Raw genomic sequence first — 24,536 nt, forward strand, 5'->3', positions numbered from 1 at the left:
TGTGAAGATTCTGAGCATGCTCCAGTCTGGGGCTGAGCAGGACTTTCCCTGCAGGGGCAGACTGGGGTGTGCCAGGAACAGGAACTGAGAGCAGGGAGCCTGTGTCTCCTTTGTGTCAGTGAAACCCCTGCTCGTAGGCAGCATAGAGGAGGAAGCTGCCTGAATCAAATGGAGAGGGGAGAAGAGCCAGACCTGCCGGAGGTGGGATAGAGGAGGGAGTAGCTGGACAAGAAGCGTGGCTGGGGAGGGACTAGGAATAGAAGTGGGAGAGGAAATTGAGGACTGGGACTTGGGATGGGGAGACTAGGAGTGATTAAGGTAGAAGTTTGTGTCTGGCTGGGCACACAGATTTGAACTGGCTGGACAAGAAGATAGTATTGGGAACTAGTAGGACTGGGGGAAAGAGATGAGGGTGTGAGATCTCCCCCACCTGTACTCTGGCTCCTCATCAGAGCTAGCCTACTGGCTGGGAGAATGGGACAGGGAGCTAGAGATTGGATGAAGACCTGGGGGAGTAAGACTGGGACTGGGAGCCAGTGGTGACTGGGAATGTGAGTATGGCTACATGGAGGCCAATGGTGAGGAGAAACAAAAATCAGACAAGTAGTTGGGGAAGGGGAGTGGCGGAGAGACTGGAATTGCCCAGGCAGGAAGAATAGGGCTAAGAGTGTGGGAAGGGATATTTTTCAGGATAAGGGAATTCTGGAGGGAGAGACTAGGACTGTCTGGGCAAGGAGACTGGGACTGGAATGAAAAGGTAGAGGGGTGGAGACTGGAACTGACATGGTGAGGAGAATGGGACTAGAATGAGTAGCCAGGGTTGGGGAAGAGAAAGGACAGGGACAAGTTGGAGGGGACAAGACAGAATGGATTAAATAGACCAAAGTGTCTTTTCTCACAAGAGAACACTCCCTGCCAGATCCTGGAATTTCATCATTCCTCTGCTGTCAGCAAATATCTGTGAAACTCACTGACAAAATATATCTCCTCTTCTTCTAGTGCTGATCCACATAGCAGTCATAGGTTGTCATCCTCTACTCAGTTAGCTCAAGTGGCAGAGGACTGTGCAGTGGATCTGAAGATTACAACCTTGCTGATGAGCCATGTGGGTCTTTATATGATGCCAGACAGTGGAACTGATCTTTTCATAATTTACTGTTTTTAGAACCTAGGAAATTGCATACACAATACCAAGTAGATGGACCTTCGCTAGAGATGAATCAGGGTTGTGTAATGAATGATACTGTTGTCTGCAGGACTCCCTGCCCTCATTTGTTGCAGATGTTGGAAGGTGGGCACCTATTGTAAATACCAGGAGACAGCAGGCCTGGGCCTGCCATAGCTAAAGGACCCCCCACTTAGCTGGGGGGAGGGGCCAGTGGACCTGGGCTACAACTGAATACTGGGGCAAAAATGGATGAGACTGAAGGTTATAGGGCAAAAATCAGGGAACTGGAAGGGGACACCAAGCAGAGAACCCCTGACAACACCCACTGCTTCTCAAAGGTATCTAAGGAGTCAGTGGATCCCGCCCAGAGGAACTCTGTTCGGAGGCATAACTTCACAGGGGATCAGAAATAGGCCCCACAATCACAGTTAACCCTCATCCATCTTCCTTCTCCTGAAGTGATGGCGGTCCATCTTGGAAGGTGGGTAGGGAATGAGGCAGGGGATTTCAGGGAAGAGAGAGGATGGTCTCGTGGATGAGACAGTTGAATGCTTCCTGGAGAATTTAATTGTATCCCTCCCTCTGACAGAGTTCCTGTTTGATCCTAGGCAAGTCACTAAAATCAAACTTTTCACAGGTGGTCCACTAAATGTACATTCCTAATTTTCTTGGTCCCTGATTTGAGACCTTGGGGTCTGATTTGCAGAAGTGCTGAGCACTCACAGCTGCAAGTGAAGTCAATGGGGACTGTGCTTTGAACAGACAAAGTGCTATGTAATGTTAAGTACTGAAGAAACTGCGTCCCAGAGAGACTCAGTGAGTAGCCCATTATCACACAGGAAGTCTGTGGTGGAACAGAAGATTGAATCTAGATCTCTGAAGTCCCAGACTAGCACCCACATAACAGGGCCATTCTCCTCCTGTTAGTATCACAGCTGGATTGGTATGTGCCTTCAGCCAGCTAGTGACTTCCTGGCTGAAATCAATCAGCCATGTATAGATTTAACTCTTTTTTTGTCACTCAGCCTTCGCTGGTGTCATTGCTCTTTCCTAAAGTGTCTGTCTGTCTTTGGGATGGAATATTTGTGTATTTGACAGAGGAAATTGCAGATTCAGAACAAATTGGGCTGTGTATCTAAACCCATTAATGTTTGGCTGAATTGGCCAAATAACTCAGGAATGGGCATGATATAAGCCAAACACAAGATTTTCACAACATTAGTGAAGGCAGCCAAGACGCTATCACATCATTTAGGAATATCAAGTATGTTTAAGGAGGGCAGAAGTCTCACTTGGGAATGTCCATCTGTTCTGTGTACTGGGGTTACATGTACATGATTCTTTGGCTGGAGAAACTTTGGTAAATAAAAAATAGCTTCCGTCACTATAAGAAGCAAAACTGCGATCTTGCAGAGGAGCATTGTGTTGGAAGTCGCTGCTATAGATTTGGGAATTTTAAAAACTTCTATTACACTGAAGACATCATTTTTAGCCTCTCAAATTTGAAGTGACCCTTGATTGATTTTTCCACTTTTCACAGTAAAATATTTAATATTAATGTTTTCATATCTTACTCTAAGCAACATGATAATTGAAGGTCTCACATTTGCTAATGGACTTGTTCTTATAGCTAATCTTCTCATATGAAAAATGTATTTTTATTAACGTTAAACTCCTGCTGAGAGTACAAACCTTGCTATTATAATGCAGAGGGAAGGATTGCAGGAAACTGATCTGAAATGGATACTATACATATCTCGAGGACTCTGCTGGTCTGTACTTTTCTTTGTGGCTTAAGTAGCTTTAAAATTCTGTCACAAAACATGTAATAGAAGTTTTCCACAATTTGCAGGCCTGACATAGTATTAATATATTGTTGCTAAAGGAGTCAGTCTTCTGTCATCAATATACTGCCATACATTGTCATGAACAGGCCCAAAGCATAAACTCTGGTGGTTAACTTTGTAGGTGGGTCTGGTTGAGTAGGGTAACAGTTGCTTAATCAAGATGCTTATTTTGAATGGATGTTAGCTGCATTAAAATGTTACACACTGTTATTACTGAAACATTTTAGCCTTTTTTATTTCTTTCACACAAATGCTGCATATTGATGGACTGTTTAAACTAGTTAATACATTTCAGTTTTAAATTATTTTCTTCTCTTGTTATTGCACTGACACTGATCTAGGATGACAAATCATAAGCTTGCAAATCAGGTCTCATGTTAATATTCCAAATGCCAAACATTGTTTTTATTGCTTATTTTTCTAGCTGCTCATGTCAGGCACCTGGAAGGGTGTGAAGTTGCAGATTCTCTTATGTGACCTTGATAATGTTAACAATCCCCTAGTATAATGGAAAGTGCTGTTTCGGAAGGGCAGGATAGCGTGCCCCAATTCTCTTTACAAATTTGCCAAACTATGGTTTATTGCATAGAGAGGCATACTTTACTATTACTTAAACATTAATCAGGTTAGAGTACGAGACAGTACTTCTGAAATGTGTCTTTGATCATATGAGGTCATGAAAAGAGCAAGAGCATGCCGTTATATCTGAATGTATTACTTACCATTTTTGGCATGTACTCACTGTTGCTGACACATTGCTTATTCTGCTATTCAAATGTAGCTGTTGCACGTAGGCACTTTGCAATTGGAGGAAAGAGAATGGCTCAGAGTATTAATGATGAAGTGCTAATCCTGCTACAGTACATGGTAGCTAGCTTGAGGTTAGCTGTTTGTTGTGTTTAATCACAAAGAAGTACCCACATCTGGAAACCTTTGTAGGCATATTTATTATAACTTGTGCTGCTTAAAGAAAATGGGTGGAGGGGGAATTGGGACAGAAAGATTTTGGACACATTTTGTGGTGGTAATTCATGCTTACTAACTCCAGGATTCGGAATTGAATCCCTTTTAATGGCGAGCCTGGGAAGATACAGAATGTCTCATTAAAAGATACAGTGCTATGGACTCATTGAGCCAGAGCTAGTATTCCTTTTGAACCCCCTGATCCTGGTTGAGCTGACAGAATATATGACAAACAATTTGTATGGAGAAAGGTGAGCTGTAAGATACAATACATCATCCTGCAACGTTGCACAGACTGGCTGTTACTAGGGTAATATTGGAAAAGGTGAGGGGAGAGGGGACCTCCAGGCTCATACAGACTTGATTAGTTTTTGCCAGTTTGATGGTTCACCATATTGAACCACCTGTTCAATCTTACAGTCACTGGTGTTTTTTACAAAAATCATAGAATAGAATATCAGGGTTGGAAGGGACCTCAGGAGGTTAATCTAGTCCAACCCCCTGCTCAAAGCAGGACCAATCCCCAACTAAATCCCCAAATGGCCCCCCTCAAGGATTGAACTCATAACACTGGGTTTAGCAGGCCAGTGCTCAAACCACTGAGCTATCCCTCCCTGCTGTTGAAAACAAAAGGGGAAAAAAGTGCCATTTCCTCCCCCTCTCCTCCCAAACACTCCAGATGGAATTTCTCTCACAATACAGTCAACAGATCTGCAGTTGCTGTCTTCTGCTGCAGTGGTGGATGAGTACTGACACCTTGGAATTAATTAACTCTGATGTATTGCTTGTGTTCAGTACCTATGTTAAAGATGTCTAAGGAAAGCATTTAAAGTGAAAGAGGATGTTTCATGTGACACTTACATGCAGTGCATTTGAATACCTGTATTGCTTTTGATGTGGCGCCTAGTTCTGCCACACTTACTCATGTCACTAAGCACTTTCATACATGAGTAGTCCCACATATTTTAATGGGGCTGCTCATACTATACAATGTAAGTGTGGCAGATTCAGGCCCTATAAGAATGATCTTTCCAACTACTAGTAGTGTTTTATAGAACAAGGTTAGATGAAGGGTATACATCTTTTTTAAAAAGACATGAAGGTATTATGTCAAGACTGGTTTTTTTTTTTTTTTTTTTTTTATACACACTGTGTAATATGACTTGAAATTGAAATCTTTCCTAATACATCTGTCCTCCTTGCTTTTTCTTTCCAGCATATAAATAAGCTAGTTTAGTACACTCTGCAGTAGAGGCAATCATGAGTGTAGGCCTCTGGTATTTATTTCCAATTAAATACGTGGGTTGTTGTTTTTTTCCATTTCGGGATGGGTGAAGTAAAGCATAAAGACTAAATGAAACTGGAAAAATATGAGTATGGGCTGTACGTCAGGTATAATTCCTAACATTTGTGCATACCCAAACAACTTAAAATAGGTCTTGTTTTCTACTGCTTCTGGTTTCTTGTCCGGTTTGTCATAGACAACGTTTCTTTTGTATTAGGAACACAGTAAATACTTTAAAAATAGTTTGTGACTACCAAATGTACTCCCACCCGGGCTTGTAATATTAACACCACAGACGTACTTTTCTGTATTTAATAACACAATAACAGTTTTCCCTGAAGTTATGGAGTAATAGAGAATGGAGTTAGATAATGGTAAATCAATTGAATGGTAAATCAAAATCTAATGGAGTGGGAGAAATGAGGGACTCTTAGCCAGAAAGAAACAGTGTGTGAATTTCTGGGTGCATGTGTGTATTGTTAAGGCTTACTGCATGTCGAAGGCTGTAAATTCCATGAACTGGGGACTAACAAAACTATGGTCATGCAGTAGACATAGTTAATTTGAGATGATGCCAGCGAGTCTGTCATGTCTGCTCTATTAGGAGAACTGAACTCTGTAATGTCCTTGTAAAGAAATTCTCACTAAATTCATGTGGGTAAGATAGTCCTTATCTTTGTGTCAGTGCTGACTCCCAGGGAGGAATGCTACTTACTGAATCATCAGCATCACTTCCCACAGCACCAGAGCTTTCCTGCGGGTCTTCAATTCAAGTTCTGACTCAGCTTGTCAGTACAAGATGAGGGGTATGGCAGTAGGCTGTTTGGTACGGTGCCATCATTTAATTTAAGTCATAAAGCCAACTTTACAAAAACATGTGGTGATGCAAATTTGTGTAGGGGGGGGAAGGAGCCCTAATGATGATGAGACCTGCATGGTGACTTTTATGTAACCTTGTCAATATTTAATCAGAGTCTGAGTTTATTCAGCTGTTATAGAGACACAGACCGAAAGACTGAAAGTCTTTACTTCAGGATGGATGAGCCTAGGGAGTTAAAGGTTGAGGTGATGCTCAAGCTTTTAAAAACATTTTGCAAACTTACAAAAACATTGGTATTTTGTGACTCTTCTTTATTCACCCTCCCAGGATGGCTTTCAAGGGAGACTCGATTCAACTCCTCTTTTTAATACCAAGGGAACATAAGAACGGCCATACTGAGTCAGACCAAAGGTCCATCTAGCCCAGTATCCTATCTTCTGACAGTGGCCAATGCCAGGTGCCGCAGAGGGTAATCATCAAGTGAACAGAACAGGTAATCAAGTAATCCATCCCCAGTCGCTCAATCCCAAGTCTGCACTATAACAACAAGAAAGAGAAACACAAAAGATAACTGAGGTTCTAGCAAGGGACGTAAAATTCAGGCACTTGACTCGTGCCCGAGAGGAGTGGTAGTTATTGGATTGTAGAGGAAATGAATGTACCACACATACAATATATTTAAATAGGCATCAAATTAAGTTTTCAGGGATATATTGGAAACTACTCACCTATAGTATTTAAAAATGATTGTCAAATAGGGGATAGGTAATGAATGTTTGTAGTTGTCTTAGCCAGTGCTAGTCATGACCCTGCACTTCACTAAACACATTTTTCTCGTCCAGAGTTCTTTGTGGTAGTGCATGGAAAAGCTTTGTGCTATTTGTCAGAGTTTTTTGATCCATCTAGTTTACAAATCATTACAATCCTAAAAACAGAATTGTTCATCTGTCCTGAAACAGGTAGTGTCAATCAATCCATCATGACCGTGCCTGATTTTGGTACAATGGCGATAGAAAATAGAGTTAGACTGCAATGCCTCTCTTCCCCCACAGTGATCCCCGCTCTACTGACATTGAGAAAAGTAAGGCTGAACAGCACAGAGAGCAAAAATGGAGTAAAAAGCATAAATTGATAAAACCACCAGATTTTTATGTATTTTGGTAATTTTAGAATTAATTAAACATAGGTACAGTGTCCATTTACTGAAGTATATTTGTGTATTTAATTATATCTTGGCAGGTTTATGTTTAAAAATGTCACTTATTCTGCAAGTTCTAGAGAAAGTCTGGATCTACCTTTCTAAATATTCATTTGGTACCCACCCATCTTTGGGCAAGCAATTTAGCAAGCAAAGAACTAACACTGGGCTAATCCTGCTAGTTATCTTTTTTTATTAATGTTTAAATAGACAGCTCTTTACTATCCTTAAATGATTATCAAGGTAAAAAAACTGCATCATTTTCCTTTCTTTCTCTCACTCTTTGCTTTGACCAAAATTCTAGCAGGATATTCACTGGCTTGGGAGAATGCCTAAAAGAACTGCACAGCTTTTTTCTAGCCATTGAGAAAGAATACTGTATTTGTGCTATTTCTCCAAGACTCCCAATCTCCCAAACCACAGGAGTAAGACAATGTGAACATTATGGCTAAAATTTTATACTTGCCATCTTCAGTTGCTTTAAGAAGGTTTAGCCCATTTTCAGTAATGAAGAACCCAGTTCTGAGTCTTTGTGAAGAAAGCCATTGCTTTATTATTGCAAGATCATGTCGCAGACTTTCCCCCATAATTTAGTACTGGAGAGCTGGCAAATACCTTCCTTTGCTGTGGTTAGTACAATTGACTTGCTAGCCAGCATGCTTAGATAATTGCTCTGTGCCGGAATAATCATAAACTGCATGCTCAGCCTCCACCAGTCCAATTACTCAGAAGAAGGGTTCCCTTTGATTGATCAGTGTCAAATGAAAATGTGCTTTCATGGTGAAATACACTATTTGAGTACTAGCCTGCTTCCCATTCCTTCATATTACCAAAGTACTGTTATTTATTATAGCTTATTCTAGTTAAAGCTTTTCAAATACTCTAGCACTGTTTCAATGGTGGTCTTGTTACAAATGTTCACAGTGGACGAAGGAGGCTGTGGGCCTAATTGTGTGGTGATGCAGATGTTAGAATGAATTACACATTGGGTATAAAATGGGAGTATAATAAAAAATCTACATAGCTTGTGCTGATTTGGCATTCAGTAGGTGTCTAAAACTATTGTAATTTACACCATTTTGTATTTTGTGAGGATCAAATTTACTTTGAAATAGGTAGATGTCACTCTCCACAAAGTCACTAGGAGTTCTAGCCACTTAGTCCGGCACTGAATTTGGCCTCAGGCGCGTTGGGGATAGTGTAATGTAAGTTAGAGTGGGAGGATGAGGGCTGCTTTATCTTGCACCTACCTCCTTAGTTGCTTTTCCTGTTTATCTCCCTATCCTTCCCCTTCTGTACCTTGATCAACAGATGCTTTGGAAATTACAAAATGTAAAACATTGCTGCTTGTGACTGACTGAATTCGGGTATAGTTACACAAGCAGAGGCACTCCTGGGTGGAATGGCATTCTTATGTTTACAAAGGCTGATATAATGATTGTACCATTATTAATAATTCAAAAACTTGGCAAAGCTGAAATGTGTGTTCCTTAATAATGAATATTAGTTATGGGACTCTACATATAAGTGATGGAAAATTGAAATAAAAGTGTGGCTGTAGGGAATAAAATATTAAATTTAGAAGTACAAATTGCCTTTTAAGTTGCTCAATACACTGTTTTATGATTCACAGTTATTATGCAGCAGCGTTTCCTAATTTGGCTATAGTCTGTAAGAGAGCAGTATTATGGGCTCTGCTGTCACTTGCAGAAGTCCAGAATGTAGTGACTTTCTATGCTCAAGGGGAGGGGGAATGTTTTGTTGCCTAGCTCCTGCTTGAATTGTCATTCGACATTACACTGAAAGCTCAATGTCATTTCATATTGTAATAATACTTAGCACTTTACCTTTTCAGAGCCAATGAACTAATTGTTCCTTACAATACCCTTGTCAGGTGGATTTAACAGCAATCTAAGAGAGGAAAGCAGTCCTATACCTAATCTGGAGAACATTTGGAATGGTTTCTCGTCATGCTTTTTCTTTTCTTTAAAGAAGCAAGATCTGGGAAATATTATTATTGTCATAGCTGGCAAAAGCATGCCTAGAAAAAAATATTATGGGGTGGGACAGAAAGAAGTGTTTTCAGTTGAGTCCCATGTAACTTTGTCCCCAAATTACTAAAATTTGGAAGCCAGAGAAACAAGAAATGATAGGCCAAATTTTCATACTTGTCTCTCTTCATGCCAATTCAGGAATGAGACTGCCACTGTTTTGTTCACATCAAATTCTTTGCCATGCCTTCGGGGACACCACAATTAAAGACAAGAAAAATAATCACACTTATTAACTATGGTTATATTATTATTCATGAAAGTAAAAGAAAACCAAAACAAAATAGAACACACACAATAAAGGATGGTTGCTTCAGCTACAGTGTCTTCAGTATGTCTCTCTGTGGAGAGTTTCCAACAAAGATTACCCCTTTTGAGATTTGCCTGCTCTGGTGGAGATGCTCTTTTCTAGGTAAAATAAAATGAAAGTACATTAATTCCAAAATTAGTAGTGAGTCTTGTTTTTGTGTATCATAGATAACTAAAACAGTTTATAGATGGACAAGGAATTTTGTTTAAAGATGGGTGGATCTTGTTTGGTTTATCATGAATAACTTTAATACTTTATGAATAATCAGAGGTGAATGAACTAAGTCCTACAAAACCCAACAAAATATTTAAATCAGCTACTTAAAAGAAACCATTCAAGAAGTTATCTTGAGACAGGCAAATTTAATGAAAATTAAGAATCTTAAATCCAAATTAAATCCCACTATTTCTCGGTTTACCCGGGTTTGCCGATGTCTCCGTTCCAGGAATACACAGTCTAAACATTTTGACGTTTAACAGCACAATCAGTACTACACTGGAAGGCTGCTGCTGCTGCTTTGTTACTGTGTTTGTTTGCTTATAGGGATGAGAGGAACAGAAAGAGCTGAGATGAGAGCGATGTGAAGTGGAGGAAAGGGAGTAGAGTGTTTTTCAGAGAGATTTATACTAGCCTTCTATAGTTTCACTGGAGGAGGAAGGCCCAACTCTTTCAGGGATTGACTAAATTCAGATATGAGCTGCTGTCAGCCTTGCATTGAATGAGCACATTCATGGGATAGGCTTAGTAGCACTTCAGCTCATTAGTATGTACTGTGTGAAGGCATGTACAGCAAGGTTCTAATTGCCTCTGTCTCTGGGGTGGGAAATCCTCAATGTCTTTACAGTTCATTTTTAACTCTTTCTTTTATTGAGTCCATTTTCTGAGATAACCCTTTAGTTCTGTCAGGATTTTATGATCTTCATCTCATCCCAAAGAATCTTTACAGACACTGGGAGCAGTACAGTGTCACCATTCATTCCTTTCAATGGCTTCTTCCTCCATTAAGCCCAGCCTGGTCATGTCCATGTATAATGTCCCACCATCTAGTCAGTGGTCAGCATCTAGGTCTGACTGACCTTGGTTGCATTTGCATTATTTTGTCTGGCATCCTATCATCTGTTTGTCTTGTACAGTGTCCCCACTATCATAATCTTTTTGATTGCAGCCAACAGTGTAGCCTGATTTCACATTACACTCTCCATCTAACTTCTTAATTTGTCTTAAAATCATTCCATTTTACACCTTCATCTTCCAAAGAACTCGTATCTCTACTGACTCCAGTTTTCTGGCTGGCTGTTTCATTTAATTCAGCTGCCTCCAGACTATAGAGTAATACTATTAGTACACTGGTTTGATACATTTTCATTTTGGTACCAAGGATAATGTTTTTATAAGTCCATAATTTTATGAACTTGTGTGCTGCATTTGTAACTAAAGCTCCTTTTAACCTCATTCTTGATGGACCTCTTGGTACTGATCAAGCTTCCTAGGTATGCATTTACTTGTTCTATGACTGCACCACTGCTACATTTAAATACTTTATCTATTGTCTCTTTTCCAACCCCTTCGTCATCCTGACACATGTTGTAAGTCGAAGTCGACACCACCAATTTCCCAAGGTAATGAAGTATATCATCATTAAATTGAATGTGTCTGCCAGTTGTACGATGTCATCTGCATAAGCCAAAGAGTTTAACTCTAGATCAGTGTCATCTGGGTGTAATCAGAGTTGAAATTTTGCTTCCAATTATTCCAAATACTCCTATTTTATATAGAGAAGTATTTGATCTCTCAACGTCATATTTTTAAACTTAAGTCTTCAAACTTAATAGGTGGTCATTAAAAAGACATTGTCTCTTCTTAACAATCTCTGGAGAAGTTTTTGTGTAATTCTGAGTTTGGTAAGAAGTTGCTTAAGCATTGCCAGATAACTAATTCACAGTTAATGGCAGCATTTTATCCTTTCAATTGCTTCTTACATTAGTAACCGGTTGTAGCATCAAATTACCTTGCTGTATTTGTACATAAAACATTTTATTCTCATAGTGTTGACATCACGAAGTTATTATATGAGGCTTACATTTAGATACAATCTTTTGAGATGTATATTTGCAAATATAATCATATGCCATCTTAGGTACCTAAGGAATAAACAAAGATTTTCACCTTTAAGTGGAAACATGAGGTCAGAGAAGTAATGATAACATTTCCCAACTATACATGTTATCCTGAAAGCTAATGAATGAAGACATTAGAGTGCTTATAAAAGAGATTAATCTTAATAGGGACATTTCTAGAATTTTGTATGGTTTTTAAACTGAATGATTTTCTTTTGATAAGAGGAAGGCATGAAAAGTCCATTCTTATGTCTGAGTTTATGATTCTTGATAACGGATTCCTCAGCATCACTTCTCTTGAATAGAGAATAGCCTTACATTCTTTTACACAATTATGTCGTCTCTTAAAATATTAATATCGTACAAAGTTTTTTTTTTTTTTCAAGATAAGATCATATCCATACCAGTTGGTATCTTATACAAAAAGACATGTCCTGTTTTTCTCAATGACGTATTCCGGTGAGTTTGTCTTTCGACCAAATATGTTTTGGATTTACAACCCACTATTTGCAGTATATTTACAATTTGCAGTTAAAGACTCTATTAAATATCCTATGCAAACATGAATTGCAGTAATGAACACATATACATCTTTCAAAAATAAGAAAATCATACAGAATATTAAAGCAAATAGAAGTTAAAAGCTATATTTCAGAGTACTCATTTGGGTGTAATAAATGGGGTTTTATGGCCAAGGAGATGTTATCTTCCCTTGCACTTGGCCTGTCACTAGGTGATAGTGAGCAGAGGCCTCCCATGGATTTCTTAAAAATTCAGTAAAGGCAAAGGCAAATTTGTAATCTAACGTTATAAGAATAAATTATAATAATGTATGCGCCTGACGAAGTGAGTATTCACCCACGAAAGCTTATGCTCCAATACGTCTGTTAGTCTATAAGGTGCCACAGGACTCTTTGTTGCTTTTTATAATAATGTAATAATTTTTGCATCAATATTGAGCTCTGTCTCCTAAAACCATTACAAATGGCTGTACTATTGGGATCTAAAGAAGTGGAAAGTAGCCCATAAAAGTTGCTGGGACAGAAATAGTGGATTTTACTCTGAAAGCACATTTTCACTTCATTGACAGCGTTCAATCTCTGCGGATTGTTCCTCCTGAGTTCTGGACTGATGAACGCTGTTTGTCATTTAAGATGACCCTGTCGTGCAGCAGTTTTCTAAGAATACTGGCTAGCCAGTCAATCGTATTAACCATGGCAAAAGAGAAGGTACTTGCTTTTCCTTCAAAGAAGACTCAACACTACAGAATTTAGTTAGAGGAGGCATGAATATTTTGTCTCATGAAATGAAGATAGTGTACTCTTGAGAACAAGATTTGCTTGTTTGCTTAGCTGGGATTGTTGTCAGTTTAGGTAATCAAAATGTAAGGAAACAGTTAACTTGTCCCTACAGTGGCCTGATTATTTAATTAAAATACATATTGTGATAAACAGAGGAGAGCTGATTGAACAGTCAGCTACCATACATAGTAAGGGTTGCATTATTTCAGGCTTTTGAGCTCTCGTTTCATGCCAGCTACTAGAGCCCAAAGTTTCCCAACAGAGCCTTGCAGTTTTATCACAAATCTTATTATATTTGGTGTCTGTCTTAAAGCCCCAGCTCCTAGAGGTAAGAGATTACATGAGAATCTTGGCTTTCTGTAATAATTGATATTAATAAAAAGTTTAGCCCTTATGGCTCTGGTAAAACATCTGACAAGATGGACTAAATGAATCCTAAGTTCTCAGAAATTAGAAGGCAAATGAAAAGACCACAACATTTATTGTTTCTAAAAATCTCATTACTTTGAAGCCAATCTCGTGACTTTTTTTTGTGGCGTGACACAAGATTTTTGAATGCTTGGGATTGGCAATGTAGGATCCTATCTACCTTTAGTCAGAGATGGTTTACATATAGCCACTTTAGTGTCAGCAGCTCTGTCTGTTGGGGAGCTCACTACATCATAATCCAGGGGGGAGCATTATCTGGATCCTAACTTTTTAACCTACCTGTCTGCCATAAAGACACCTTAAACAGAACACAACGGTGTTCATTTTGGTGATTTGTTTTCACATGTCTGAATTCCCCTTTCAGCACAGTAGCAGTGTCTAGGAAAACAAGGGGGAATTCATCGATCTGTCTATCCAGTTCTTCTATTGATGTTCATCTGGACATGTACCAAGATTAAAAATATGATGACAAAGTTATGCCTATCTATCTTCCTAATAGGCAAGAGGCCAGAGTTTAGAAGACGGTGAGTGCAGATGATATTGCAGGAAAGCTTGGGCAAAGAGGTTTGGTTTTGCATACAGCTCTGCAGGTTGCAAGATTAGTGGTTATTCTCATTTTATCTGGCAGCAAATTTGATAGTATTGGTCCAATTTCTGCTAAATGTCCCATCTCCCAGGATAACGGACCTAACTGTGTTGGTCAATGGTTTCATTGTTCCAGTGGCATGAAGTTGCTGTAGGAGCTTATGGTTGGGGTCATGGAGCAAATTGCTTAGGCACGCTTTGGAACCCTGGAACTGTGCACTTCTCTGTTGTAGTACAAAGGTGCTTTTTTTACAGAAGAGAAAATTCCTTGCCCCAAAAATTCTTTCAAATTTTCTATGTCTAAGATGCTGTGTGTGTTAGTTAATGAAGGCAAAGTCAAAGAAGCGTGTCTTGCACTTGGAACAGAAAGTGGTGATTTTTTTTTAGTTGATTTTTAGATCATGCAGGTGTTCATTCCAGTCTTGACCTGGCCCCCAAGAAAGGTCTGTTTCTGGCACAGACGAGCATTATAGTGGACATCTCTGTTGAGCCTGAGATGCAGTGTTACTATCATCCTCAAGCTTTGGTTGAGCAGATTTGATGTGCTCATGGTAGCATGTGTTGCTGAGGAGAGCTGCTGCTACGTTCTTTACTTGGATGAAGGTTAAGGACTTGTGGCTTTGTGCCCAGGTATTGCATTGTTGTAGTCCAGCTGACAGGCGATAAAGGTGTATGTAACTGAGGTCAAGTAATCATCTGCCAGGTTGGGATAGAATTTCCTAGCCAACCAGAGATAGTAGAAATTGTTACTTGCGGGAACTGTTATATGAGAGCTTAGCATCAGCAAAGGAATGCGGAAGCACTTCTAAAATATGGACTGACTTAACCAATTCTAGGTATGTATCTTCAACCAAAGGAGACTCTGTTGTGGCTGCAACTTCTCACAGTCTTTCCCTCTATCAAATAACATCCTTGCTCAGGTTCAGCTTCAATCAGTGTGAAAGTGTTCATATACATAAATATTTGCAGGACCAGACCCTTAATCATTACAGCTGTGTGATACCTCTGAAACAAAATAAGAGCAAAATAAAATAAGAGCCATGCAAGATGTTTGTTATGGACATGAAGAGAGATAAGAGAAGTAGTGAAAGACGCGTTAATTTTAAGATGGGCTCTTATAAAAAAAATATAGACCAAACAATAAAACTGTAGCTGGAAAAAAGCTAGTGCTAGAGTAGTTGCAGTTAAAAAGGAACTTTTTATGTAAAAGTTGATACTACTCTTGATCTTAGCTAAAAGTAGCCAGTTTCCTTTTTGAAACATGTCATTCAGCTGAGTGACAGAGCTGAGGAGGAACGTGTGGAATAATGTACAAAGTTTAATTTTTTCAAACACTGTATTAATAAGTGCTTTTTTAATATCACAAATACTGAATTGCTTACAATACAATATGAAAAAAATATAGTTTCATGTTATCCCTTTTTTTGTATTATTGTTCCTATATGATTTGGTAGGCTAGTGATAAACCATTATTCAAAAAGAATATACATGTGTTGGCTTAAAATAGAATTTATGGGAACACAACATATGTTCATAGTATAACTATCGTAATGTACTATAGTAGATATACGTAAGTTATGTGTGCTTAAGCATTTGTAGGTTTAGGCCTAAATAATTAGAAGCAAATGCTGTATAATAATAATAATAATAATAAATAATAAGGTACCCCAAGCTGTTCAAAATATTCCAGTTACAGACACTCCATTGTACTAGTACGTAGAGTGGTGACACTTAAATCTAGATAAGACCTTATTCACACTGGCACTTGCATCTTTTTTTAAGGATCCAGGCACTGCCCCGTCAACTAATATCCTCTTAGGATGCATTCATACAACTGCTACTTCATTAATATTCTAGTTTCTAATACCATCCTTATTTTGTTGAAATAAAAAACTTTGGTACTGAAACTGAAAAGGATGGTTGTTGCATGATTAGTGCTCCATCTTGGGCAGCTTTCTCTTGCCACAGGATACAAATAACTCACACTAAGTCAATGGGATTTACTCATATCCTGTACGGTGTGGAATTTGGCCTCAGTAAAAGTTCCGGTTTTCCAGAGGGAATAAATAAATTGCTCTGTCTGCCTCCTCTCCCGTCTCCTGGCCAAAAACATGCAAAATTTGTCACATATTGAGCTATCATCTGAAATTCAGGGATGCACCTGTTTAGCACATGGTTTTAAAATGAAGTTATGGACATTTTAAAAGAAAGTGCCTTCAAACAAGGCAAAGAATATTTCTTGCCCAGGATTATGTACATGTCCAGGATGAAGTTTACAGCAAGCTCTTTTGTATTAGAGTGGAAAATGAGTCTGAAAACTCTTTAGGTTGTAAAATGCTTTTCATTCTCACTTAACTCCAAAATGGCTGAACAGATTCTTATCTCATTTCCTAATCTGCTTCTGGGCCAAAACTAAGCATAAGAAATTAAAGGCTCAGTGGGATCAAAGCTAATTTTGTAAAGAAAGGTAACAACAACTGAATATCTGGTTCTTGAATGGATGTGCCATCTTTCCATACCTGTAGTGTGTTGTCTGAAGTGTTTTTAACACTGTGAGTAATGGTTCATTCCCCACGGTCACAAAACAATAGTCTGGGAAGCTGGCTAAATGCTTCATTAATTTTATTCAGTAACTAGTACAGAGTAGTCTGCTTAGTATTTTAATCTGTATTCAAAACTGAAACTTCTAAGTGCTATGTTTATTGACTCAGTGCATCTGCAAACAGTCTGAGATATTTTTTTTTTAAATCTAGACGTTACGCCTTGAAAGCTAATTGGTTATGGTTTTTATTGGCTTTGTCCATGACTGTGTTCAGTATTGGATTTCAGTTATTAGTCTAGTTGTTGTTAATATGGTCAATTAACAGTGGGCTGAATTGGATGTAGAAATAGCCTCTGATTATTCATGAGTCCAGTCTCCCTTACCACGAAAATGCTTTGTGACTAGCAAATCATGGCAAATAGCTACAAGTGTTGTTGTCAGTTATATTAACATGTAATCTAGCACAAGCAGTTCTTTATATACTACCTGGAGGAACCCCCTGTCCCCCAAGATTCTGTGCAAAGGATTACAGCTTGGAGTTGCAATTTTTCAGAGAAATCCAGGGCAATTAGGCATATATCTTTCATTAAAATTAATGGAATGTGTGGCAAGATACTCTGGGCTGCTCTGAAAATCTCTCATAGAGCTATAAAATACTACTAACCACTAGAAATGATTCGATTGGGGTTTTTTCCCCCTTGTGTGATTATTGCTTTTAGACTCTATATCCTGGGTGCATATAGAGGATTTTAATTAAATCCTATCTCTGAGATTTATTGCTATATACAGTACTGTATTTGGGGCTCTTCTTTTCTGGTTGTGGATATTGTTTCTGGTCGCCCTCTTGGGTACTCTGCTCAGCTGAGCTTTGGCCAAACTATGGAAGCCTTTTATAATGCTGCTATAGAGGGTAAGACAGAGGACATCCATTCAGGTAGACATTTCATTTACATTTTAAATTTTGCCTGTTCAATCTCTAGTCTGTTTGGCTGTAAAACATTTAAACTGTTTCTTAATATCTTTCTGCTGGATCATTAAAGAGCATATCTCATAATCTTGCACCAGAAATCTGAAGGGCATGACATTTTAGACCACTGCTGAGTGCACATAACATAGGGCCAAACTCGCAGGAGTTGTAAATGGTCATTTCTTTTTATTATCTTCTCTCTTCTGCACTTTGAATTATCTTCCCTGCTAAAAGTCTGACTTGCTACCCTCTTTTGTATGATCTTTATGCTGTTTTATGTCCTGTCACAACAACTGCCATATATATAAAATATTACCACGAAATTTCATCCTTAGTTTTGCCCCAGCTGCATTCATTATTAATGTTCCTGTCTCAGGGTTCTGATCACCACTGCAGCATCCCCTTGTGGTGGCATGTGAGGAATAACTCCACCCAGTCTAATGCTCCCTTCCTTTTCTCTCACGCTCCAGGAATTGCAGTGCTTCCTCTTCATGGCTCGGCCCTACAGCCAGGTCACTATGGGGTTTCCCCTTTCCAGAGTATCGAAGTTTCACTGGACTGGCTATTGTTCCCAACAGTTCTCCAATTCAAGGCTATGCCACTTCCCCAGTAACTAGTAGGGGAACCTTGGCCGCCCACTACTCTGGATTCCAGTACAGGGACCCTACTAGTCGAGGTGTGTTCCATCCCAAAACCCTGCTGTTGTTTCACTGGGATGCTTCCTATTGCATCTCTATCAGGTTTCTTTCTCCACCACTTCTCTGGGTAAGCCCTTCCCACAGGGCTAGGATCCTAGTACTTCTACTTTCTCCCTGAGTTTCCTCCTTTTCCCTCTCTAAACTCAGAGAGTGACTACAGGCATCCACGCTGAAGCCTCCTTCTGCCTTAGCTTCCGGGCCTTATACCAGCCCCATCTGCTCCTGTCTAGCTGGGCTCCACCCTCAGTCAGTGCTTGCCTATCAAATCTAGCTCTCCCTCAGGTGTGGCCTATCAGGTTACTTAACCCCTTCTGAGTCGCATGAATCCTTTCCGGGGTGAATTCCATCAGTGTTCCCAATGGCTTCAAAAGCCTGTTGTTTTGGTTTTTTTTTAAATGTATAACATCATTTATGTCACTTCTGAATTTGGCCCATAGTCCTGTTGAAATTGTATCAGTTTTGAATGTTCCTAGCCTTTAAATACACACAAGCAAGGTTATTTCACTTGTTAGTTGGACTTGGTTTTTGTCCTTGGCTTGCTACAGTAATTCTCATCAGCAGCAATGAGGAACGGAAGGTTCTAAGATTCCAAACCAGTTTTCAGCAGACATATATTTTTGAAATAGGTCTTTGCTGAGAAAATAAAAATTGATCCTTAACAATTTTATGACCCTGTTCATGCCTTGTTTCAAGCTCCTCTGGTACAAAGATGGGAAAAAAATGAAATTTGCCATAAAACAAGCTACCCATTCTTACTCAGGCATGTTAGCTTCTGGAGGCCCATGCAATTGGTTAATGACCAGCAACACTGAGTCTTAAACAATCAGCATTTGAACTTTATCCCCTACTAAAGACACTACTTAAGCATCTTTTGTCAGCAGAGGAAATTGAAGAGGAAGAATATACCCAAAGAGGACTTGGAATGAATCAGTTTGTAGCTGGTCTAAGGACAGTTCTATGCATACATAGTTATGTGCCAAATAAATACTCTGTTTTCCCACATTCAGGCAAGTTACTCTGTTAATGAGCAAGGAGCAGAATGAGAAAAGATGCTTTTTGTTTTAAAAAAAGTTCTGATTGTTTTTTGTTTTTTAAAAAGGGGTGGGAGGAGGAGTGAGGAGCCACAGAACAAGTCTGCATGTGGTATAACATGAGGAAACAGTGACATCAAATATTATCCACATAAAAAAATTGCCTTTTACAGCCATCCGGCTTTTGCACTTATCAACTTGTAGCATCCAAAAACCTATTTCTCTACATGCTAATATTCATCATGCACATGATCCTGGAAACTACTGGCTGCCCAGGAGGTAACAATAAATGTATGAATGAAATAGTGGTCTAAAATTGTACGGAAAGAAAAGTAAGCAAAGCCACTATTTACAAAATGCCCTTGTAAGTAATGAAGACAGCATTTTGACCCACATGAAAAAACGGTAATTTACTGAAAGACATTAATATAATTATTACTAGCTGTGTGAGCTACTTGTGACTTTTGTTTTAAAATTACAGTGGTTGGACTTTGTACTTCTGACAGAAACCCATTAACTATCAGAAGAAACCTGGTTTTATTAAGAGTTCAATTAAATCCGCCACAAAAAGATTATCTCATTAAATTGGGAAGGACACACTCCAAATTATTTTTTAACTGCAGATAGCGGACTCTGAATAAATATTATCCAACAATATATTAATGGATGTCTTTTTCTCTCATGTTACTAGAAAAGATGTAACACTCTGAATAATTGCAATTATGAAATTATATATTTTATGTGCTGGACTATATTAAAATTTAAAGCATGACTCAGAAGATAATCCCAGTATAAAATGTAGTATTACAAATTATTTTTTAGATATTTTTAGAAAGGTGTATAGTATTCAGAGCTGTGAAAAATTCATCTTAATTTGTTTGCAAACCTTTTGGCTTTGTTTTCAGTTTATCTCAGTTCATTTCCTCTTCCTCCTCCAAAAAAAAAAAAAAGTCCCTGAATTTTAGTTTAATTTTGGACTTGAACCCGACAAAACTTAGATCAAACATATTTTATACTAAACTTTTAGAAACTGACAAGTTTTGCTTGGTTTTCTGCTGATAGTATAACCTTTCTTCCCTCCTCTTCAGACCCTTCCCCCTTCATCGAGGAGCAGCTGTTCTAATAAATGGAAATGGGTCTGGGAGTCAGGAGATCTGAATGCTATTCCTTGTTCTGCCACTGACTCACTATGTGATCTTGGACAAGTCATTTGATTTTCTGTGCCTTGGTTTTACCCATCTGTAAAGGATAATACTTCTCCACCATTACAAAGTATTTTGAGATCTAGGGATATGAATGAGAAATCTCCTCCTCCTCCCCTTACGCTGAAGTAGTACTTTACTCCAAAAGTTATCCCATTGAAATCAATAGGTTTGCTGATGGAGTAAGTACTGCTCAGTATTAGTGCCAGGTCCAGTAACCCTTACTATGTAATTATTTATTTACCTTTTCCATCTTCTGGAAGAAGCAGTGGGGGGCCAGTGACTTTTCACCTCTGACACTGGGTAGCAGGGAAGGGGAACTTTTAGAAGAGGAAATTATATCTACTCCTATATCTATATATAGGAAATTATATCTATATCCTGCTCTCCTCCTCCCCAAATACTCAAGAAGGATCTTCTCCCCCATAGATTTTGCAACAACAGCACTCAAAAGTCCCCTTTCTACTCCTGCTTAACCTTACTCTGAGGCTGAAAACAGCCCACTTGTCTCCACGCTGTTATCATTATATCAACTCTCATTGTCCTAAACTATTCAAATTGGGGAGTTGGAGGTGGGTCTTTCCCTCCACCTATAACTTTCACAACAATTGGAGGCTGTTTCCCAAGACCCTGTTTTTTCTATTGCTTTTCAAGGAATGAAGCAGTGTGCTTGCTCTGCCAGTCTTGACTGAAATGCTTTTGATTTAGAGAGACAGTAAAAATTCTGCTGACATAAGCAATAAAGTAATTGTATAGAGCCATTTGAAATCTCTTTTGAAAAACTAACACTAAGGATATCTCTTTGGCCTTAACATCTGAAGTGTTTGCAGATGCAAGACTTGGGCCTGTTCTGCCTCCCACTTAACCATGAGATGATTTGATGTCTGCAGAGCCATCACTATTTTTCTTTTCACTGCATCCTTTCTACTTCCTACTGTTCCTTCACCCCATTTTCTCCACTTTAATGTAACTCGATCTAGGTGGTTTTACCACAAAATAGAGTCGTAGAGAACACTGACGGCCATTACAAGCACTCCGGCTGATCAACAGAGTAAAATTTTAACCCGTCCCAGAGCAGAATGACCACATATCATGCTTAGAACTAAAAACATGTTTGTATGCAACTAATTATAGAAAACAGTGTTCTACAATGTACATTTGACACCTCAGGAAAAAGGGAAGATGATAGGCTGGCATCACTACAGGCATGTCTGTTAGTTTCGAGTGGCTTGCTTAAAAAATACATCGTTCTTGTGCATTTTCTGGTTTCCTGATGTTTACGAGGGATGTGGGCATGTTGTTTACTGTGTTTTGAACTTTAATGTTCTTAACAGATAACATGTTCTCAAACTACTGATGGCAGCAGGTGCCTGCAACCTTAACTTGACTTTATCAAAGGGTGTGTGAGCGTGTAGGTGTGTGTTGCACTTACACTGCTCTACAGCCAAAATGCTTCTGAAATAAATGTAGTCAAACTTTACTAATTCTGGGTCACTGAGAACGAAAATGATGCTTAAAATTGTTGATTGGCTCTAGTTTTCAAGATATGCTATTGGGTCAGTATATACGACCCTTGACTTGGGAATGGCGGAGGATAAGTGAGTTATAAAGGGAAGGGATCTCAATTTAAACCAGAAATGACTAAAATACATCTTTGACTGGATCTATGAATAAATCTATGACTGGGTTTGGACAGTACTTGCTTTTTAGGCAAAACAATGAATGATGCAATCGGAAGCTGGTATTGCGTCATACATGATATGAATTGCATCATGTTATTCCTAGAAGTCATGGATGATGCAATCATAACGAAGCTTACATCACTCTGCTGAACAAATTGCCCTATATCAGCTCTAGAAATCATACAGTGTGGTGCTCTCTTATTTGTCAGTGTTTGATTTTGCAAAGGGACACATTTCTGTTTAGCCAAAGTGAGCAGAGATGCCTCGTACTTGTGTGAACAGTGCAGATAACTTCTGCTATGTTTGTGGTGAAGTGACCACATCACTTTTTTGCATCACAAAAGCGCAGTATAACCACTATGGTTAAGAAAGCCTATCACCTTTAATTTGGCTGCAAAATTGGAGATCAGGACAAGAGGTGGGCCCCACACATATGCTGCAACACTTGTGCAACAAATCTTCACCAGTGGTTGAACAGGAAAAGGAAATCTATGCCTTTTGCAGTGCCAATAATTTGGAGAGAGCCAACAGATCATACCAGCAATTGTTACTTCTGCATGGTGCCTCCAGTTGGGAAAGGTGTGTCAAAGAAGAAAAAGTGGACTGTGCATTATCCAAACATTCCATCAGCTATACGCCCAGTACCCCACGGAGAAGGACTGCCGGTTCCTGATGCACCAGAATCATTCTCACTTGAGTCAGACGAGGAAGAGGATGAAACTTCTGGTCCTGAACCATCAGTGTCCCAGGACCCACATTTTCTCCCATTCTCCTCCTCTGAACCACACCTCATAACACAAGGTGAACTGAATGACCTTGTCAGGGATTTGGAACTACCCAAGAGTAAGGCAGAGCTGTTGGGCTCCAGACTACAGCAGTGGAATCTCCTGGCAGGTGATGTTAGGGTTTCCATGTTCCGTGACCGTCAAAAGGATCTTGTCCCATTCTTCTTCATGGAAGGTGATCTTGTAGCCTGCAACAACATCGATGGTGCGATGGCAGCCCTCAACATCGTTCACGATCCAGATGAGTGGAGACTGTTCATTGATTCATCGAAGACGAGTCTTAAAGCTGTTTTACTGCATAATGGCAGTGTTTTGCCATCAATTCCAGTTGGTCATGCAGTCCATATGAAGGAAACCTATGACAACATGAAACAACTTTTGAGGTGCATAAACTATGACCAACATCAGTGGCAGCTTTGTGGCGATTTGAAGGTTGTTGCTCTCTTGCTTGGTCTGCAGACTGGATACACAAAGTACTGCTGTTTTCTCTGCGAAAGGGATAGTCGTGCAAGAGATTCCCACTACATCAAGAAAGATTGGCCACTCCGACAGTCATTGGAGCCTGGGAGGAAAAGTGTTCAGCATCCACCACTTGTTGAATCAAGGAAGATTTTGTTATCACCCTTACACATCAAGCTGGGTCTGATGAAGAACTTTGTCAAGGCCATTGACAAAACACAAGCAGCTTTCAAGTACCTCCGTGGAAAATTTCCAAGGTTAAGTGAAGCTAAGATAAAGGAAGGTGTCTTTGTTGGTCCTCTGATTCGTGAACTTCTTCGAGATTTGACCATGCACTGCGTGGCAAGGAAAAGACGGCATGGAAAGCCTTCCAGTTAGTGGCAATAAATTTTCTCGGAAACAACAAGGCAGACAACTACAGGTTGTTGGTGGAAAACCTCCTCAAGGCATACAAAAGCCTTGGTTGCAACATGTCACTAAAGATACATTTTTTGCACTCTCATCTAGATTTTTTTCCACCGAACTGCGGAGCAGTGCGCGACGAGCACGGCGAGCGATTTCACCAGGACATTGCAACAATGGAGAAACGCTATCAGGGCAAATGGAGCCCATCAATGCTTGCAGACTATTGCTGGACAGTGACAAGAGATGCTCCATTTAATGAATACAAGAGACAAGCCAAGAAGCGCCAAGTAGACACTGAATAGGACTAAACTATGTACATAATAGTATTTTGCCTTTAGTTTCATAATAAATTTTATTTATATAACCCTTTTGCTGATTTTTAAAGTGTTACATAAACAGGACAGGTGAAATATTATCATGTAAAGCAACCATAAACACATGAAAAGACCTAGGTTTACAATTTATGATTAAAACTCTACTATCTACACAATATACATAGACATAAAATGTAAAAACTTAAATATCTTAGAAACAGTAGCCAATCAGTTGTTTTAATTGTCATATTTGAATTCAGCACATCAAAATACATAATAAATAGCACATTTTATCTCTGAAGCAGACGACGTCTCAAAAATTGTAGACCAGTGTTATCAATTATTACTGTTCACATGAGGTTCTGGTGCCTTTGACT

General features: G+C 39.2%; 1 protein-coding gene across 1 annotated transcript in view; it reads left to right on the forward strand.

Annotated features, from left to right (window-relative positions):
* The window catches only part of PPP3CA (protein phosphatase 3 catalytic subunit alpha), a 302,711-nt gene that overhangs the window by 174,531 nt on the left and 103,644 nt on the right, over positions 1 to 24,536 (forward strand). The window lies entirely within an intron of this gene.

This window comes from Emys orbicularis, chromosome 5 (genome assembly GCF_028017835.1).
Source record: "Emys orbicularis isolate rEmyOrb1 chromosome 5, rEmyOrb1.hap1, whole genome shotgun sequence".
NCBI classification, from domain to species: Eukaryota; Metazoa; Chordata; order Testudines; family Emydidae; genus Emys; species Emys orbicularis.